Genomic DNA, 20,631 nt, shown 5'->3' on the forward strand with positions numbered 1-20,631 from the left:
ACGGCCGCCTGCTGCTCCACAGTGTTACCTGGGCTGCGATGGGTGCCATCTTCTCTCCTCAGCCGAGTTATGGTCTCCAAGAGTCCAGGTGTCACGTCCGTCTCTGCGCACAGATTCTGAACCTGTCCGCTGTCCCTGCACCGCATCTGGGTCCTCCTGCCAGGATGCCCAGCTGGCTGGGCCCCCTGAGCCCGTTCAGCGGGGGCGGTTGGGCGGAGACGACGGTGGAGGCCTCCGGAGCTCTATCGGCCAGACTCGCTGACCACGTGTGTGCGTGTGGGCTGAACGTGTCTGGGGCAGGCCGCCTACGCTGCCGGGCCCCTAAGCCTACCGCAGCTCCGCTTCTCGCAAACGGGGCTTCCCAGAAGTTGGTAATATATTCTCCCAGAGGTCTGACAGAAGGACGGTTGCCTGCTTATTGAAAAATATTCTTTCGACTGCCAACTCAGATTGCCTTAAGTGAATGTTGATGAATACGAGATTTGTTAGCAAAACATCCATCTCGGGCTGAGGACAGGCGCATGAATCACCGAGATGACCATTTCCTGGACCGCGCACTTGGCATTGAGCTGCCGCAGAGCATTGCACCTATCCCTGGACGGCAGAGCCAGGGTGCCGGGGGGGGGGGGGGCGGGGAGTGACTGGGGGTGACGGACACTCAGGAGCAGAAGGACCCGCGGACACCGAAGTGGCAGCGAGCCTGGCGCTATTTCCGAATCCGAGTTCCCCTGTGAAGTCAGCAGCGCACGCCCACCCGGGAATCTGAGAACAGCGGAGTGAAATGAAGGTGTCGGTTCGCTTCCGGGACCGGAACTCCGAGGCCCTGGGGCTGGGATGCCGCTGAGCAGTTCTCGGGCGCACGTGCAGGGACCCTCAGCTGAAACATACTCTTCTTTGTGAGATAAACAGGTGCAGACTGAAAATAAGTTTCTCAGCCCACTTTAGGAGAGGATGGTCCAAGAAATTGAATTGTTTAGTATTTAAAATACACATTTTTCTTATTTACACGATAGAGTTGGCAGACTCGGTGAATGTCATAATCGTGTGCAATATCCAAGTCATTTATAGCACATGTTTCAGGTATAATACGGCTCCATGGCCCGAACCAGGATGCCCTTGGCAGCCTCTTTGGGTTTTGCAGTGGCCAAGGCCACCGCCGGACACGGTGGGCCACTCGGCCCGCACTTCCTCCGCACAGACTACGCAGGTTATGGTCGGGTGGTGTTTTTCAGGTTAAGGTGTAATGGCAGCTGCCCTGTGAGGGTTAGTCACGTGTTTTTCTCTTTGTTTCTTCATTCTTTTTCATAGTAACTAGGGACTGAGTTGGAGGGAGGGACAGATGGGAAAAGGCCAGTGCTGTCCCCAGAAATCTCTGCCAGTTGAATGTGTCTTTGAGATTTTTGGTCCTTTTATTTTTACTTGAGGCCTATAGAGGAAGGAAGGAAAGAAGAGAGGGAGGGAGAAGGAAGGAGGGAGTAAATCTGCCTGTCCTCAGTCCCACCCAGTTTCCTCTGCGGCCTCCAGGAGCCGAGTTGAGCTCGGGACACGGCTCCCCCTTCCAGCCTCCACCTTCCACTGTGGCTGTTGGCAGGGCTCCCTGGGACCAGTACAGATGGCACCGGGCAGGGATGCGAGTGCTGGCCTTTACATCTCCCTGCCTGCACGGCCACTGCCGAGGCCCGTGTGGGGAATATCCGTGCTGGGTGCCAAGGGAAGCATTTTCGGAGCCTGAGTCACACAGACAGAGCTGGACTTTGTGGACACAGAACAGGCAAGCAGAGAACAGAAATGCCCGCCCTGAAGGGCAAGGAGATGGTCACTGTTCAGCGGCATCCGCACACAGGGTGACTCTTCGCGCCGCTGTCCTGTGGTCCTGCTTTGGGGAGAGGGTAATGCAAACTTCTAAGGAGCTGGCAAATATTACCCACTCCAGACTGTTTTCCTTAAACCCTGCTTTGAAGCATAACGGTACAAACCAGTAGGAAGTTTGGAAAGTCTGTGTTCATCCTCAGAGTTTAATTAAAATACACTGAGCCGTGCAGAAACTTGTGGTTTCGAGTAATGGAAAACTTAGGAACAGAGACCCGTCCAAGGAAGGAGGGTCAGGTTTCCTCTCGAGCGCTGGCTGTCTTGCCACCCATTTCCTCCCAGACTTGTCGTTGGTCATTCTCAAACATTTGAGTTATTATTCTCCTAGTAAAGGATTAGTCCATGTTATAGTTATGAGTATTTGGTGTTTATTTATCCAGAGGCATTATCCAAATGTTCACACTATTTCATGCCCCTTTGCGTTGGATTCATACATAAACACATTATTATGTGCCTACTATGTGCAAAGCAAACGTGGGTGCTGGGGATACAACTGTGAGCAAAACTAGACCCTCCTGATCCTTCCAACGTGGTTCCACCACGGAGCTCCTTAGGTCCTGCGGTGCCCCCCTTGGTCTTTCCATCCTGTCAAGAGCATGGCATTTAGCTTGTCTTGAGAGGAGAACTTGATGTTCATAAAGTACCAAAGAGCTAAGAAAACCAGGCGATTTTGAATACAGCACTTGTCACCGGCAAGCATAGGTAATCGAAGACGCATTTCAAATGGCGATGACACCACCGCATTCCACAAGGCACGGTGCTCACGCGTCACCTCCACCTGCCGGAGGTCACGCCAACGACTCCATCTCCAGCGGCGGTGCCGGGAGGCGGGGCTCGCGCTGAGCTAAGCCTTTGTTTCTCAGCGTGTACTTTGGGCGCCCAAATCACCTGTGTATGTTGGTAAAAATTTAGATTCTGTAACCTCACTCCACATCAGGAGAGCTAGAATCTCAGGAGTTGAGGTCAAAAATATGCATGTTTAACTTGGCACTGCCTCCAGTCATTTTCGTGAAAAACAGAAATTAAGAACACCATTTTCAGAGTGTTCTTGTCAAAATCAATGCAAAAGCAACCGATTAATGGGTCGAACTCAACAAACCCAACCCCATGTTTGGGGCTGGGCATCTGATACCAGGCAGGTGTGTGGTAAGTGTTATTTGGGATCCTGTAGCCCCGCCCCCAGAGGCAGTAGGTAATGGTGTGATGTCATTGATGTTCAGAGCCTCTGCCAGGGACCTTAATCAAGTCGCTTGGCATCTCGCTTTCCTCATCTGCACCGTGAGGGAGGGGTTGAACCGAACAGCCTTTCAGCGCCTTGTTATTTAGCACGGAGACACTGAGCAGGTCGCTGCAGGAACGGCCACGCTTGCACCCTTTCCTGTCCGGGCTGCCCTCCCACGGACACATGGCCATCGGCCTGGCGGGGGCTCAGGGCAGAGAGGAAGAAGACATGGGATTAGAAAACAGAACAGGTCCTCAGTAAATTACACTTCCAGACTCTAAGTCTAACTATTTCCTCTTGTCTTCTTCTTTCTGTTGAACAAGGTTCTTCTTTCTTCTGGTACATAGTGATTGAGTTCATCACTTTTAGGTCATCCATTCATGTATTTATTGACTCATTCATTGGACACCCGGGAGTGTCCGCTGTATTTCAGGACAGAACTGGAGACTTGGAAATGCACCAGCAGCTCAAGCTCATTCGGTTTCCCCTCTGCTGCAGTCGGCACATTTTCACCAAGGGTCCATTCCTGACGCCCTTTTCAGCTCTAGGCAGATCCTCCTGAACGGATGGTGTGGAAAATATTTTAAAGACATACAGACCAGAAAAAGCCCTGGCTGGTGTAGCTCAGTGGATTGAGCGTGGGCTGGGAACCAAAGTGTCCCAGGTTCGATTCCCAGCCAGGGTACATTCTTGGGTTGCAGGCCATGACCCCCAGCAACCGCACATTGATGTCTCTCTCTCTCCCTCTCTATCTCTATCTCTATCTCCCTCCCTTCCCTCCCTAAAAATAAATAAATAAAATCTTAAAAGAAAAAGAATAAGGAAAATCAATTATGGTTAAAAAACATTAAAAAAAAGACCAGAAAAAGAGGGCTAGTATTTTTTGTGCCATAGCCAGTTGCTTCAATTTCAAACCCAGCCCTGGCCAGGCTGGAGCATTACCCCATGCACCAAGGGTTGTGGGTTGATTCCTGTTCAGGGCGCATAACCGAGGTTGTGGGTTTGACCCCCGGCTGGGACATGTGTGGGAAGCAAGTGATCTGTGTTTCTCTCTCACATTGATGTTTCTCTCTCTCTCTCAGATCAATTTTTTTAAAATTTCAGACTTAAGTTTTTGAAAGACAGACCCTACACAGTCGTATCTCACTCTTGTGCACATGGGCAAAAAAAAACAAAACAAAACCGAACCACCACCCCCTAAAGAACCCGCCATAACTGTGCCCCAGCCTCTCCCACCACCCTGAGTCATGTTTTCTGGGGACAATGTCAAACAGCTGGCAATTTTTCAGTTTTTGAATTTCCAGCAACAGAGATGCTTGTGCTCATTTTAGAACACCTGCTTTATCCCAGGTAATAAATGTGCATGGATTTCTTTCTTATTTTTGTAAGTAACTTTCAAGGATAATAGGTGAGGAATCTTCCTTTCAAAAGGTATTTCAAACTACTTCCCCCGTAATTGTACTGGAATGTTCTCAGTGACGAAACTTGCCAGACGGTCATCGTATTTCAGACCCTCTCCCGGCTTCGTCGTGGATGGGCGGAGCTGAGTACGAGGTTACCTGGATTCATGAGTTCCCACCTGTATCTTGGATGGTGGGGGTGGGGGTGGGGGGAGATCTCTGGATTTATCTTCGTGCCCAATTTTACACTCACGGAGAACGCTATCATGAGGTTGCTTTGCTCGACTGTTGCTCGTTTCACGTGATTTGAACGTGTTTCTAATGAAGGCTTAGGGGCCGGTCACCGGGAACATCGCGCAAGCTCACCCTTTTCCCGGAGGAGGCTCCGCGGACTCCGCCTGGCTGGGCACGGAGAGGCGGCGGCTGAGTGTGGGCGGCTCCCTGCCCTGCCCTGCCCCCACGTGTGCGAGGGGCAGGCCTGCGGTGCCCTTCCTCCCCCCGCCCCCCCAGCCCTCTGAAAGACAGGCAGCCCCCATCACGGTGAGCCTCCTCCGCGGTGACCCCAGGGTGAAACAGCGAAGACGCTGCTCTCACTTGTGCGCGGTGACATCCACGGGGCTCCGCGGCGAGCCGGACCAGACACGAGACAGAGAGGAGGGCACGTCCGTCTCCCACCCGGCGAGCAGCTCGAGGTGTTTTCCCGGGAAGGTCCACAGGAATGTGCGCGAATAACCGCGTCCTAAGGGGGACTGTGGTGTCTGTGAGGAAGAAAGGCCACCGCGGGCATACACCGTGCCACTTTCAGCCTCCCTGGGCGCGGAGCCCCGCGCGGGCGCACAAGGGCCCACTCACGGGCCAGGCTCGCACTCGTTATGACCCACGCTCCCTGTCTCTGGTTTCAGGCCTGTCAGTGAGTTTCCTGCGAAACAGAAATCCTGACCGACCCTTTCTGCTGCGTCTTGCTACAGGGGACACAGCTGATTGCTTATAATTGAGGAAGCTTTCCCCAAGGAAGCTAATGCTAGACTTGCTGGAGAAAGTATAAAAACATGCAAAGGGGATGCATCAGTGTTTAAGGCAGAGAGGCATTTGATTCTCAGAGCATGTCACACTTACTTCCATGGAGCGAGCTGGGGGCCCCGACGCGCCTCACCATGCCGCGCAGCTCTTCAAAGCTGGCGCAGGCCGGCTTGTTTCTGCACCAGGAAAACCCCTTCCTCCAGAGCCCCTGAGAATCCTTAAAATTCCTTCTCCACCGTAGATCACAGGTGACACCAATGATCATTTTGAAAGACTTGCTATTTAAACTGTAATGATGCGAACATATGAAATGCACGTGTGCCTGTCTCAGGGCAGTGTGCTGCATCGCACACAAGTGTGTAACTCTTCACCATGACCCCGTGACGAGGACTGTCCCCCCTCCCCCACCCCCCCAGACACATGAGGGAACTGAGTCAGAGGCAGGCGGAGTGATTCGTCCGAAGTCAATGGCTAGGAAGTAGCGGAAGCAGGATTCCCGTCAGCTCCATCCGACTCCAGAGCTCCTGAGCTTTGGTATCATTGACCTCCGCCCTGGGAAGGTGCAGACACTCAGCTCCCTTGGTGGTCGGCCGCGCAGGTGAGCACGGCTTCCATGCACCGCAGCCCGCGTGTTGACTTGGACGGGCACCTTCCGGCGCCGTGTCCAAGTGCCTCTCTCTAGCAAGGACGTGAGCAGAGAAGCTAAATGCAGGCCTTTTGTTTGTCCTCTTATTATCTGGAATATTCTCTACTCCTGATGTCTGATTTCCTTGTCACCGTCTTTCCACGGCCACTGAGTTCAACAGCCACATTTGTCCCTTTCACTTAAATAACGTCTGTGTATTTTTGGGGGGCGGTGGGGAATCAGGACACAAAGCTGCACGATGAAGGTGGTGGTGCAGAACTGAGCTCTGAAATGCAACATAATCTTGTTTCCCTGTGGCTGAGGTTATGACTTAGGTGACATCTCACAAAGGATCCCCCGTCCTTTCTCATGGCGACTCAAACGCACCTTCAGATAGAGACGAGCCACTTGGGCGTCACGCCGGGGCTGCATCTGTTCAAAAGCCACCAGGCAGGTGGGGAAGGGGTGACTCCAAACCCCCGGGCTGGACTTGTTTGCCTTCTTCTTGGCGAGAGGACAGGAGCTCCGCCCCCTCCAGCTCTCAGAATGGTCTGGAGTGCAGTCAGCCTCGGACTCCCGGGGGTCTAGACTGGAGCTGCCTCTGAGACAGCAGCCACGTCGGCACGTGCAGGGCCTGTGCAGTGCCCGCACGCTCGGTGCTCGATGAACGAGGAGGAGATGACTGTGACACAGCCGAGCACACGGAAGGTGCAGGGGCTTCTAGCTCTCAGTATCACACTATTTTTGTGAAGATGTCACAGTGTCTCAGCTCACAGGCTGGGAACCCACGGGCCAGACTTTCAAGCACAGTCTCCATCAAAGAACTGGAAACTTAGAAGGCTTCCAAGAACGATTTCTCTATACAATTGAAAATGTTGCTTGAACAGGAAGCTTTCCAGTGTTTTCCCTGTCACCAAATTCTTGGTACTGTGAGCCGGCCCTGCATCTGTAGCCCTTGCTCTGAAACTGGAGCCCCGAACAGGGGCCGCGCTGGGGCGTATGCCAGACCAGGCAAACTATGGTGCCTGGATGTAAACATAAGGCCTGATTTTCAGTGTTGAAGTTTATTGGGCTGCCTTGTCCCACTCCAGTGACTCCAGGCCCCATTAGACACACGCAGACGCCGGGAGCTCAGATGGACACCTCTCCCGGGGCCGGGCAGACGGGGCGGAGCCGGGAAACAGAGAACGGGTTCGCCGGTGGCTGTGTGGGGTTCTGCCCTCTGATTCCTGGGCCTCATCCCTGGGGATGGGGATGAAATAAACAGAGGAGAGTTTGGGGGTTCCGCCCCCAGAGACTCGGGGCCTCTGACAAGCCCTCACCCAGTGAAGCAGCAAAGTGAAAAGAATAGAAAAATCTAATCCAGGCCTAGGCTGAGAAAATGGACAGCTCTCAGGTCCTTCGGACCCCAAGGGCCCAAGTGCAATGGCAGTAGGACTTCCAAAGCCTGCCTGTCCCCCAAAGCAAGGCACAGCACTAGGCTGACGGTGGCCCAGCAGACCGGAAGAAGCCTCCGGGCTGAGATGAGGACACTGCCCACGGTCTGCCTGGCGATGCAGCATTTGCTATAAAGACTAAGGTTGGGGCTTGAGGGCAGGCCAGGTGGGCTGAGGGAGGACTGAGGCAACCGCCCACCTGCCGCCCCTCCAGCCAGGCCGGCTGCACTGTGCTTCTGGTGAGCACCTCCCCTGCCCCCAGCCTGGCCTCCTCCTGGAACTTATCTCATGTCCAGAGAGAGTAAGAAAAGGAGAGGAACAGGGGATGCGGGAGAATCCTAAATGAACAAAGTGTCCGAAAGAGGCTGGAGCTTCACACTGGATGGAACTGAATGTCTTTGGTGGTGAGATTCAGCATCCCACGGCTCTCAGGGGTTGAACTGTGTCTTCTCAAAAGATGCACCGAAGTCCCAACTCCTGCATCTGTGAATATGGCCTCGTTTGGGAATCGGGTCTTTGCGGACGCACTGAGTTCAGATGAAGTCACTAGGTGGGGTCTGATTCCTGTGTGCCTGATGTCCTTGTCAGAAGGGACACAGAGACCGAGAGCTACAGGAGAGTACCACGTGATCACGGGGCAGAGATCGGAGGGACCTGCCTACAAGCCAAGGACACTGAGGACCGTGGACAGCCCCTGGAAGCTGAGACGACGGCGTGAAAACTTCTGCCGTGGGGCCCCAGCAGAGATGGGACCCCCGCTCATACTTGGACCACAGGCCTGCAGGCAGACTCCAGAACTAGGAGACAGTGCCCTTCTGCGGTTGGAAGCCATCCAGTTCTTGGCCTTTTGTGCAGGCAGCCCTAGGACAGGAGTGCAGCCCACTGACCGGAACGGGGCGGGGGGGTGGGGGGGAGGCTGCCGAGCTGAGCCGGGCCCGATGCTGCTGTGCCCAGCCTCACGACTACATGTGCAGTGCTCTCAGGTTTGAGCCTGTGTTTTCCCTCGGATGCAGTGACCCTCTGTCCTCTGTGTATGGCTCTGCCCCTGCCCAGGTCTGTATCTGCACCAGCAACATTGTCTCATGCACATGGATTCAGCAAGTGGCAGGAGGCTTGTGCTTTTCCTGGTTCTTCTTTCATGGTGCTGGCTAGGCAGGCTTGAACAGCATTTACAGCCATTTGTACTGTGCAGAAAGAAAACCCCTCGGGCCAAGGTCTCATCAGGCAGGCGGTGACTGAGATTAGCTCCATCCATCGCAATATTTTCTGTGTCCCGTCAAGGCCTGGAAGTCCCCTCCCCGCCCCATCCAGGCTGCACTCGCTGCTTATGAGAGCGCCTGAGATCCCACTGTGTAGTGCGTTCCTTTGGTTCTCAAAGGTGTCGTCAGTTTTTCAATTAAAGTGTGAATGTCCCCTGAGAAGGTTCACAGCCTAAGCTCTTAGCGACAGCCAGCCGCTGTTTACTGTGTGAGCTCTGCGCTGGGAGCTGCAGGAGACACTGAGGGCGGGCGCCAGGGCCAGCTGCTTCCCGGGTGGCCTGGAGCTGGGTCATCCTCATCCACAAGCCACATTTGACGAACGCCCTTGCAGGAGCAATGACTGTGAACTTGGACATCTCGAACTGTATTTTCAAAAACAGAAAAGTGTTCATTAATAAGGAGTCCTGTCTTCCCGTCCACTCTGAGCCAGCTGGGCACTGGCTCTTGGCCTCGGGCAGGTTGCTTGTCCTTTCTGAGCCTCAGGCTGCTGCTCATCTGTACAATGGGACCATAGTTACCTCCCTCATCAGGCGGTTACCAGATACAAGCGGAATGCACTGTCAAACGTGCGGAGCCCAGGGCTTGGCACAGAGTGAACAGTACATGTCAGTGTCACCGGCCTGTGAACTTCCTCTCCCTGGGAGAGGAACTTCATACACCCTGGGAGAGTGTATGATCGAATCTCTTCACGCAGTGCTGGCTTTGTGCTGAGATCATCTGTGTCGTTCAAGTGAATGCTCGTATCAGTCGGTTGCAGAGCAGTAAGACCCTTCCTTGTACACGGGGGAGAGCCCACACTGCACGCCATGCCGTGAGTGCTCCTCTCTCTAAGCACCACCCCACACTGTGAGTGCTCCTCTCTCTAACCACCACCCTGCACTGTGAGTGCTCCTCTCTAACCACCACCCTGCACTGTGAGTGCTCCTCTCTCTAACCACCACCCTGCACTGCGAGTGCTCCTCCCCAACCACCACCCTGCACTGCGAGTGCTCCTCCCCAACCACCACCCTGCACTGTGAGTGCTCCTCTCTCTAACCACCACTCCACACTGTGAGTGCTCCTCTCTCTAACCACCACCCTGCACTGTGAGTGCTCCTCTCTAACCACCACCCTGCACTGTGAGTGCTCCTCTCCAACCACCATCTGTGCTGAGTGCTCCTCTCTCTGATCACCACCCTGCTGTGAGTGCTCCTCTCTCTAACCACCACTCCACACTGCGAGTGCTCCTCTCTCATATACACACACATGCCTCCCCTTCCCTTAGGGTGACAGTCACTTCCTTGGACAGTGTGTAATGGTTGGAGCGCTCTAGACTTTCCTTGTGTCACCGCCCCTGGGGCGGTGGAGACCGGTGGCTGGAAGGGGAGGGGACTGGAGCTTTGTAAAGAAGAGCCTCTGCTAAGTGTGCAACGTTTCTGGGAGGCAGAGCAGGAAAGAGCTGCTGCTGGAAGGAGTCCTGACGAAGGCCCTTCTCCCCCTTGCCCTGCCCCCAGGAGGGAGGAGCAACCAACAGGGCACAGTGAGGAAGGCTCATCAGTGGCCAGCTCTTTGATGAAATAGCAAAAGAGGAAAAAGGAGATTTTTAGAACCCAGTTATGTTCAACAGGGTCCCAGGGGAGCCTGAGGTGAGAGAGGAAGAAAGAGAAGAGATTCCCGCCCCGCGGGCTGGGTGCTCACGTGCCGCAAAACGCGTGCTCACCCTGAGCAGGGCCTCGCAAAACGCGTGCGCCCAGGAGAGATGGACGCGGCTGCGCAGAACACACAGGCGACCCGATCAGGTGGCGAGCCGGACTGCCTGCCGTGTTTCAGTCCTGGGCCAGGCACAGTGACGCCCCGCCCTGCCCGGGGCCCACTGTCTAGTTGGTGAGGGGCGACCTTGAGAGAACACACAGTTGTCTGTACCGGAGCACAGACCTGGGCCCACACAGGCAGAGCCGGGAAGGCGTTCGCCCACCCAGGCCACTCCTGCAGGTCCCGAGGTCCCGAGGGTCGCCAGGAGGTTGCTGTCCCTGTCCAGGCTGAACTGACAGGAACAGTGGTGGAGAGCAGGAGGTTGGGAACTCTTTAGGAGGCAGCGGGGAGAGAGGCTGGGGGCCAAGTGGTGGGGGGGCGAAGGTCAGGAGAGACCAAAGACAGCTCTCAGCAGCTCAGGGAATGGGGACGCTGCTGACTGAGGGTTGATGGTGGGAGAGGTGGGGGGACAGTCTGGGGAGGCATCAGCATGGGGAAGCGATCGTGGAGAAAGGTCAAGGTCACCCCTCCAGGGGTGCAGGTGTCAGGGGAGTGGGAATCATTCTCATTCTCTCTTGGATTTATTTTTTGTCTTCCCCCCAGGAGTAAGTATTTTTCTATTGATGAAATTGTGTTGGATTGGAACTAAAATAGATGCAAAATGTGGCTTTCCCCGGGGGTTGGCAGGTGGGGAGGAGACTGTGGGGTGGGCGGGACTCTGGGGTGACTGTCAGGCTCACCTGTTGCTCATTCACCTTTTTTTTTTTTTTTTTTTAGCAGGAGCTGGGAGATGGTCAGGCTCACAGGAGGTCCCCCGCCACCACCTGTCAGCCGCCCCTCCCTTCACCCAGCCCTTGGGGGGCAGTGACGGGGAGGTCCCAGAATGCCTCCAGTGCTTTCTCAGGCGGGCTCGTTTCTCAGGACCTCACTGCGGTGGAAGGAAGATGGATCTCTCCATCCACCCCCTGCTTGCTTCTCCCGGAGGTGAGCTGGGAACCCCTCACCTGGAGGGTTCCGGGTGAGCTGGCCACAGGAGCGCTGCTGGGTGATGATAATCATCAGGGGCCGGTGCGTCGCTTCTTTCAATTGCAGGGCCGGGTAGGACTCCGTGCAAACTAACACTTTCCCCTTATTATAGAAAATGGTACTCTAACCGGAGATTTTTCTAAAACGCGTGATAAATTGGGTCAGCCTCTTCAAACGGAGCCCAGATTGCTTTATAAATTCTATAAATTCTGTCGTCGCAGGCTGTGCGCGTGCAGGGACTCCTGCCACCCCCCCCCCCCCCCCCCCCCCGCCCCCGTCCTCGGGGCAGCTGCTGTCAAACCAGCTGTTTTCGTGAGGGGATTCCGCAGGGACGGTGTATTTGCCCGCGGCGCTCTCATTCCAGGGCAGGGGACATCCGACGTGCGGACCTGGGCCCCCAGCCCCCTCCTGGTGGGGGGGGGGCGTTGGGAGGGGAGGGGCGCAGGTTATTCCAGAGGCTTCAAGAGCAGCAGCTAATAGCTCAGTTCTTCCCATTCGTTCTTTCCCTTTAAGACACGGTAAAATGCACATCTTTTAAAAACTCAGCACAACAGCAGGGGAAAATTGGGGGCAGCCAGACTCCATTAATCATGTACTTCAGGGAGCCGCTGTAGGCACTGACGGCAGCTTTGTAGGGATCTAGAAGGGAACATTGTAACGTCAAAATGATTTGGAAGTTTCTTATGGGAGCCTATTCTTCACAGTGCAATCGTACAAAGCTAACATCTTACAGAAAGGTTTTACTTCTATATAGTCCTGTAGGAAGCTTATCTAATTTAAAAGCCTTAAGGTCAGATTTTAAAGCTTCTGATGGACTTTTGTGTAAAAACCAAACAGTCACTGCAAGTCCAAAGTATTATTGCTCTAACTTGAGATAGGAAAGATCGTTAATTCATGTACCTGTGAATTCAGATAAGTGTTTATATTATGTGTTAGATACAAAACTTAAAAAGCAGATTTTTTTTTCCTTCTGCATGACACCATTTCCATATTCTGTCACTCACTGAAGTTTGTAAATTCCTTTTTTAAAAATGTAATAGTTCTGCCCTGGCTGGGTAGCTCAGTTAGTTAGAGCGTGGTCCTGATATGCCGAGGTTGTGGGTTCGATTCACGGTCTGGGCACATAAAAGTCAACCAATGAGTGCATGAATAAGCTGAACAACAAGATGATGTTTCTCACACTTTCTCCCTCTCTTTCTCTCTCACAACTCAATAAATTAAAAAAAAAAAATTTTAAAGAAAGGGAGGCCCTGGCCAGAAAGCTCAGTTAGTTAAAGTGTCATCCCAACATGCCAAGGTTGTGGGTTTGATCCTTGGTGAAGGCACCAAAAATAAATATATAAAAAATAATAAAATGTCATAGCACTGTATACAGCTATTAAAAGAATCTGGCAAGTCTATATGCACTGACATTCAATTATATTTATTCTTATGCATGTACATACAAACACGTGAGCCATATGACACACTCGGTGAAGATTACTGTAATTGTTACGGCATACCCTAAGACTCTGTTTTTCTTTCTTCGGAGATGTATTGGACTAAGGAGAAATGGGCAAGCATATAAATCTGAGCTCAAGGTCAGGCCTGAGCTCATGTAATACCCCAGCTTTGAAACAGAAACCCCGAAGTTACACATCACCCAAGCACAGCGGTCTCAGGAGGCTCGGAACGGGGGATGCTCATCCCTGCCTCTCTGTGCCCGGCCCCCCGCAATGAGCCTGGCGGCTCCCTGCGCGCGGGGCGGAGGCTGCTGCTTCTGACATCCTGGCAGCGGTCCAGCCTCCACATAATCTAATTTCAGAAATCACTTCCCTCCTCCAGTCCTGTCTCTGCACCAGATGGCTGCGCGCCAACGGCCCTCAACGGCGAATGCGGCCTGAGTTATCTTTGTCAGCAGGCAGACGTTTCTCTGTTTTTGTCTCCCTTCCTACCCGCTGAGAACCGTGACATCCAAACCCCGGAGCTCCATGCCCTCCATAAGAACAGGCAGCTCAATACTTTCAATAGGAATAGGCAGCAGCACTTACAGGACAGAACGTTCCGGAGACTCTGCCGTCCAGGGCAGAGTGGAGACGACTGAACATCACGCCTAGGGCTGGGAGGAAGTAGGAGGAATCCGGGAAGAGTCCCACCAGAGGGGCGGGGACAGAGTCCAAGAACAAGTTTAATGGGATGAGGGAATTGAAGAAGTGGAACCCAGGGCCATAAAGGGAAATCTGAGAGGAAAGGCGTGCTCATATTTTGCATTTCTGCAAAAAATTTATGGGTTTAGCGGACCCATTTCCTACGCGGAGGGCTCCAGTGAAAACAAGTGCTGGCCGCAGGAGCACTGGCCAGCGAGAGCGCGCTGGACTCCTCTGAGACGTAGGGCGTTGTGATGGGTGCTTTACGTCCCTTCCTAAAACATCAGCTTTTACGTTTTCAGGTATGTTAACCAGACGGACTTTATGGGTTATGGAAAAGTGAGAGGGACTTAAAATAACACGAGTTTTGTCAACACAGAACAACCAATGCCACAGGCTGCTTTTTGACGCTCTTTCTTTTGAGGGTGAAGTCCAAGGTTACAGTCTTTCACTGTGCCTTGCAGGGTGTCTGCACGTGGGTTACGCAGGAGCCAGCAAGCTGGGCTGCTCTGCTGCAAACTCGCTCTCACAGTTCAGAGCGGCAGGCTTCCAGGGCGCTCCGAGGCCTCTGCCTCCTCCTTGGGGCCGCCTGGAGCTGCTTCCCAGCTCAGGGGTGGCGCAGGGCTGGTGTCGCCCCTGACTGAGAGAGTCTCTGTGGGATTAAGCATGGTTCTTAGATCTGCAATCTTGAGCAGTCTTCCAAACAAACACGGACCTTTTATCATCCCGGGGTGATCCTACCAGGCGACCTTTCTTTCGCATAGCGTATCCGTCTTCTCCCGAAGACAGATAAGGTGGGCGCCAGGGACTGGCCGGTGGGAGTGAAAACCGGTCAGATGAATCCAAGGGAAAGAGAGATCCGTCACCCAGGTGCACAGGTGTGCGCTCACCCTCCAGCTCTGCCTGTCACATACACACGTGCAGGTGGTCTGAAGGTGGGTTCAGTGGAGGGGGGATTCGGATGTTTGGGTTAAATGCAGACTTTTGGGATTGTGCTCAGTCCTACCGTCTCCTCTCTTTCAGGACTCTGAACAAGGCAGCGAAGTGAATCACGCCAGCCCCTGAGCGGCCCGCTGAGAGACCCGTTCGCATTCGGCCGAGCGGTCTTCGGGAAGGAGAGATGCGGCCCTTCCGTGCCAAGGCCATTCCCTGGCGCGACGGCTGGACTTGAGTCACGTGGCCTTTGCCTGGTCACTAGGTCCCGGGGCGCGGGGAGAGAGCCTGCCTGAGCCAGCGAACGTCTCGGGCACGCAGCGATACAAAGGCACTTAGTGGACGTAACCATCGCTGGACTCCTGTTCGTGCCCGCACAGAGCTGCCCTTGCGCCCGTAGGCCATTCTGGAGGGACGCTGCCGTGGTGTGTGTGTGCAGTGTCATTCCTGGAGCCGGGGCGGGGGGGTGGGGGGGGCGGGATGCCCAGGCTGCCTTGATGGGCAGAGTTTAAAGGGCAGGACGAGTCTCTTCTCCCCGGTGCTGGGAAAGAGAGACGAGAGCCACAACTTAAAAAAAATAATTTTCCAAAGGCAAGAAGGGAATTTTAAGGAAATTCTTTTTCAGGTGGATCTCGGGGTAGGGGGAAGGATGACTTGATTGTCAAAGCCATCAGCTCAATGCCGTGCTACCAGAAGTCCCAGCGAAACACTGCACGGCCCTGGAAAGGTTCTGGGAACAAAATTCAACTCCGGAAACATTGCCGGGCACCTCCTGTGTGCCAGGAAAGGTCCTGAGTTTCTGGAGGCAGAGAGGTGAAGGCATGATCCTTTCTCTCAAGGAGTTTAGATTTGGGTCATTCTCCTAGGAAGATTCTGCAAGAAAATATGACAAAATGGTTTTTTTAAATCTCATATTATTTGTAACTTTTTAGAAGAGAGGAGGGCACCGTAGCTAAATAGTTTTGATGGCTATGCCCCGAGCAGAAATTCTGGTTCATCTTTGGGAGATTTGCTTTCATTGGGCACCTGGTTAGTCAAACAGAGAAGCCAACCCTCTCTATGGTGAGGGTGACCTGGTGTAACCTCCTGACTGTCCCCACGTCCTGGCTCTCGGTCTCTGTTCCTGTTGCTGACCCACCCCACCTTTTGAGGGTTCTGTCCCTTATTCTACAGTCTTGACCATGGGCGTTTCGGCCATGCCCAGGGCTTATACATTCTTCCTACACGCCAGTCATGTCTCAGTCTGTCTCTCCGGGTCCAACCTCTGTTCTGAGCACCAGCATATGCCCACATTCTCCCCGCACTCTTCCCAGATGTACCCTCCAGTCCATCCTCTGGCCCCCTGGCCAGACTGGTGCTTAGAACTGCCCAGGGGCTTGGTTCTCTTTGTTCTAAGGATAAAGCCCTCACCGTGCCTGCAGGAGCAGGCATGCCTGGCTCTTGCTTGCTTCTCTGGCCTCATCTCCTGTGTCACTTCGTTCCTACTCGTTTTCTTTTGGAAGGGTCCCAGTTCTTTCCCACCTTACAGCCTCAGATTCGCCATTTTATCTGGAATGGTCCAACTCAACTCATCCTCCAGGGTCCGGCTCAAATGCTGCTTCCTCTAGGGGACACTCTCGAGCCCCGGAGCCACGTTAACTGTCGTTATCATACTCTCTGCATCTTGAGCAGAGACAGAAAACAAGAATAACCGCCAGCTCTGGCTGGTGTGGTTCAGCGGCGTGAGCGCCAGCCTGCAAACTGAAAGGTCACCAGATTGATTCCCAGCCAGGGCGCATGCCTGGGTTGCTGGCCAGGTCCCTAGTTGGGGGCAAGCAAGAGGCAACCCATCAATGTTTCTCTCCCTCTCTGCTCCCTGCTCTCCTCTCTAAAAATAAATAAATAAAATCTTTACAAAATAACAGTCATGCATTGCCTCACAACGGGGACACGTTCTGAGAAAAGCATCATTATGGGATTGCATCATTGCGCACACGGCCCGGAGCGCCAGCGACACAAACCTAGCCGGTCTAGCCCGCTGCACGTGCTAGGCGGTGAGGCGCAGCCTGTGGCTCCCAGGCTGGGGCCTGAAGAGCACGTTACTGTGCCGAACACTGTGAGCAACTGAACGCAGTGGTAAGTGGTGGTGCAAACATGGAAAAGACACAGTCAAAATACGGTATAAAAGGCTAAAAATGGCGCACTGTGCAGGGTACTTAGCAATGAATGGAGCTTGCAGGACTGGAAGTTGCATAAACCATCAACGTAGTCGTTTGTATCATCATCAAGTGTTGTGAGTGTACATAACCAATTGTGTGTGCTGTGTTTGTATACGACAGGCAGCGCAGCAGGCCTGGGGCCACCAGCGTCGCCTCAGGCACCTGGGTAATGTCTATGTCACAACATTACAGCGGCTATGACGTGACTAGGCGAGAGGAATTTTCCACTCCCTTATAATCTATGGGTCCACCGTCACTGACCCAAACGTTACTCGGCGAATGGCTGTATTTGCAAAATCGTTTGTTTACTATCTCCCTCAGGTCATGACAATTACACAGACTGCACCCCTCCTTCCTGACACAGTGCCCGGTGTGGAGTAGACACTCCGCAGATGGATTAGTGAATGAGTGAGTTTGTGCATTGGGAGCTAAATTCCTCCTCCCAAGAAAACGTGAATGTTCATCTCCACTGTAGACAGAGCTGCGTCTCCGCAGGTTATTTTCTATTTCGTGGAGCGGGACTGAGACTGCAGGTGAGGAGGAACGTTCTCTCTCTTGCTGGACCGTGATGCACTGCAGCCTGGATCTGGGGAGGACCTGCGGGTTCCCTGCACAGGGCTTGGGCTACGGAGGGGGACTCCTTGTAGGAAGCCTTGAAGACTGTTTCATGTGCTGGGGACCAACATTTGGTTTTAACTTTTTTCTCTTCTGTGATGCCTTTCTGATTCTCCAAGCCTCCTGTTCAATTGTGTTGCCCCTCACGGCTTGGTTTTAGGGTGCTGGCAGGGACTGGGTAAGGGGAGTCCAGGACTTCACTTGGGCAAAGCTGTGGGTGGGGGTGAGGGGTGGGGAGGGGAGTGCTAAGAGACAATTTGCAGTAGGAGTGGCCTTGGGGAGCACAGTGGCCAGGGGAGTCAGGGCCAGCAAGGGGAGATTTGTAGGAAATGCTAGTATTCACTTGGAACCTGGAGGTACATCTGGGGAAGGGAACCTGGACAGTGCCTGGACTGGCGGAGGTGACATGTCCTGCCATTCTCAACTGATGGCCAGTCAGCTCCAAAGTCACCCTTTGGGCCCTGTCTGTAAAAATGCATCTGGGCCCTCTCTGTGATTCCCTTTGCCAGCTGCCTCCTGTCCAGCTCTATCAGGAGAGGGCGTGGGGAGATAGTGCAGGGGGACAGGGTTCTGCCTGCTGGTCGCCAGGCTCTGCCTGGGCGGGTGTCCCCAGCGCTGGGACCCTGCAGTGCAGAGCCACCACCGGCCCCCTGTGGCCGTCAGCTTCTCCCGGCACCCAGGTCTTTGGGTGGTATTGCAATGAAGTGCTCCCATGAGATGTTCCCTGTGAGGCGCCCCCCCCCCCCCACACTCTAGAGGGTAGATTCTCAGCAAGTTCCACTGGCGTGAATTTTCTGCCCCCTAGGGACATGGCCATGCCCCCCTCCCCCTCCAGCAGGGTCTGGGGCTCAGCTCGGGGGAGGGGAGGCAGCTCCTTGGGTGCTCCAGCAGGGCCCCAGGGTGGCAGCTTCCCTTTACACCCTTATCTCCCTATTTTCTTTTCAGTTCTCTTTACTTCCTAGTCAGTTCCTTGCTGCTCTAAATCTCATAGTTAATTCTTTATATTAAACTTTCCCTGTTTAATTGCTGTGTTGTTTCTCTCTCCTGATTGGACCCAGACTCACACCCATGGGATTGGGGGCTCAGACTAGGGCTATTTGGCTATCCAGGGACCGTGTCCCTAGCACACTGGGGACTTGGAGACATTTGGGCTGTGTTTTTCCAACGTTGTGCAATGAGCATATTACCTGTATAATAAGAAAAAAAATAACATTTTAGAAGCGTGGAAAAATGCAATACAAGAAGCAGGGGGAATCATAGGAAAAACCCCAGTGTGGTAGGTCTGTGGCAGAAATAGGTAACATGTTAAACAGGAAAGCTACTCAGAGGTGCCCAGGCTTGAACTGAGCATTGAAAGGCGAGTGAAGCCGGGGGGGGGGGGGGGGGGGGGGGGCATTCCCGGGGCGGAGCCGGGTGCACCGGCGGAGACAGGGCCAGGGAGAGGCCCCTGGCAGGAAGCCACAGCCACCAGCTCGGTGTGCACAGGGCCGGTGGCCACGGAAGGTGGAGAGCCAGGCCTGTCTGCTCACAGGAAACCCCGGGGCCTTCATTTAAAATCTGTGTGTGGGAAAATCGATGGCACGTCTTTTAGACGGGCGGCAGCTAAAGGAATTTTCCTTGCAGATTCCCAATCATCTCCAGCTCTCTCAGAGCCTAACTGACCCAGGGCCCTGGCTGCTGCCTCTGAAATTCATCTCCGGGTTTGTGCCCCTGGCCACTCTGCCCTCCTGACTGCTCCCAGCCAGTGACTGGTAGAGAGAGAGAGAGACATGGATATGGGGCAGGTGGGTTCCAGGGAGAAGGGGGACCCCTATGAGGGGGAACTTGGACGGCAGGACTCGCAGAGGACCTGCCTTGGGTCAGCCGCAGGTGGGGCCGATTGCCCCCTCCCTCCTTCACTAGGGGCAGATGTGCAGAAAGCCCGGCTCTGGCCCGGGCTCCCCCCGCGCCCCTCCCACCGAGCTCCACGGCCAGTTCCGCTAAGACAATCCCCACAGCGAGTCCTGCCTTGGCGCCTGCTTCTCGGAGGAGCCACACGCGCACTGCCTGAGCCTTCCCCTCGCTCTCCCCTCCAGGGAAAGCCTTTGTGAAAGTAAGGGCAGCGGGCCCAGGGACACAGCCCTCGTTCCTGCTCTCCAGGGCCTCCGGGCCCACCTCCCCGCCCCTCCCCGGGCCCGCTGGGTCCCTCAGGTGTCTCCAATAAACCCGCAGCTCCTCCACCTGGAAAGGGCGAATTCTCCAGAACTCTCAGTCTCCACTCAGGTAGCACCTCGACCTCTCTGCTCCGTCTCCTGCCTGCCCACCGGACCTTAGACCCCGCCTGCTTCTGCCTCGGGCACTCCCCGAGGAAACGTCGTCTCCACTGTGAGCTCTTGGGGGAAGGTCGTGGATCTGCTTCGCACACGCGTCCGATGGCAGCAGCAGCGCCTGGGCTCAGGGTAGGCGCTTAACCAGTGCTTGCTGAGTTCGCGGTTTTGGTTAGTTGGGATGTCCCGACGAAAACGCAGGAAGCGAGGGCCAGGGGCGCCGGGGACGCCCCGGGTGCGGCTCCGCGGGCGCGGCGGGGGGCTGGCGCTGGCCGCGGCTGGGGAGGAGGGGGCCCGGGCGAGGTGGAACGGGGTGGGCAGGGCGGAGCGGGGAGGAAGGCGGGCCGAACGGCCGGGGAGTAGGCTGGGGCCACTCTCGCCGGCACGGGCGCTGCTCGCTGGGCCCGGGGCTGTGTGGCCGCGGTCGCCGGAGGCTCCCCGCGGGCTCCCGAGGCGGACCGAGTGACCCCGGCAACTTCTCCAACTCCGCCCGGGCGCCTCCCACGTTCCATCGGGGCCCGGCGCTGGGGGCGCGGCGGCGGGGCCGGAGCGGCCGGGTGGCCCGCGGGCGGCGGGTGCCCCGGGCCCGGTGCCCCGCGCGGGAGCAAAGGTAAGGGGCCCAGGGCGTGCGGCGGAGGGCGGGCCCCGGACCCGCCCCGAGCGGGCGCTGCTCCTGCGGCGGCGGCGGCGGCGGCGGCGGCGGCCTCCCCTGCGGGCGGGCCCGGCGCCGGCGAGTCCCACCTCCTCTCCGCTTTGTTCGCCGCGCTCTCCCCTCCTTCCCTGGGAGGTGCGCGGAGGGTCGCGGCTGCGGAGCGCACAGCCGGCGCGATCCCCGCGCGGAGTGGCAGCGCCCCGGCGCCTGGCC

At 55.2% G+C, this 20,631-nt stretch overlaps 1 long non-coding RNA gene across 1 annotated transcript; it reads left to right on the plus strand.

The window, feature by feature from the left end:
• Nucleotides 1–656: 656 nt before the first annotated feature.
• On the plus strand, nt 657–15,042 carry LOC118500379. The gene is made up of 3 exons (XR_004902946.1): nt 657–909; nt 11,340–11,546; nt 14,738–15,042. It is a non-coding gene; the product is annotated as an uncharacterized LOC118500379 (long non-coding RNA).
• The last annotated feature ends 5,589 nt before the right edge of the window (nt 15,043–20,631 follow it).

Source organism: Phyllostomus discolor, chromosome 4, assembly GCF_004126475.2.
Source record: "Phyllostomus discolor isolate MPI-MPIP mPhyDis1 chromosome 4, mPhyDis1.pri.v3, whole genome shotgun sequence".
Taxonomy (NCBI): domain Eukaryota; kingdom Metazoa; phylum Chordata; class Mammalia; order Chiroptera; family Phyllostomidae; genus Phyllostomus; species Phyllostomus discolor.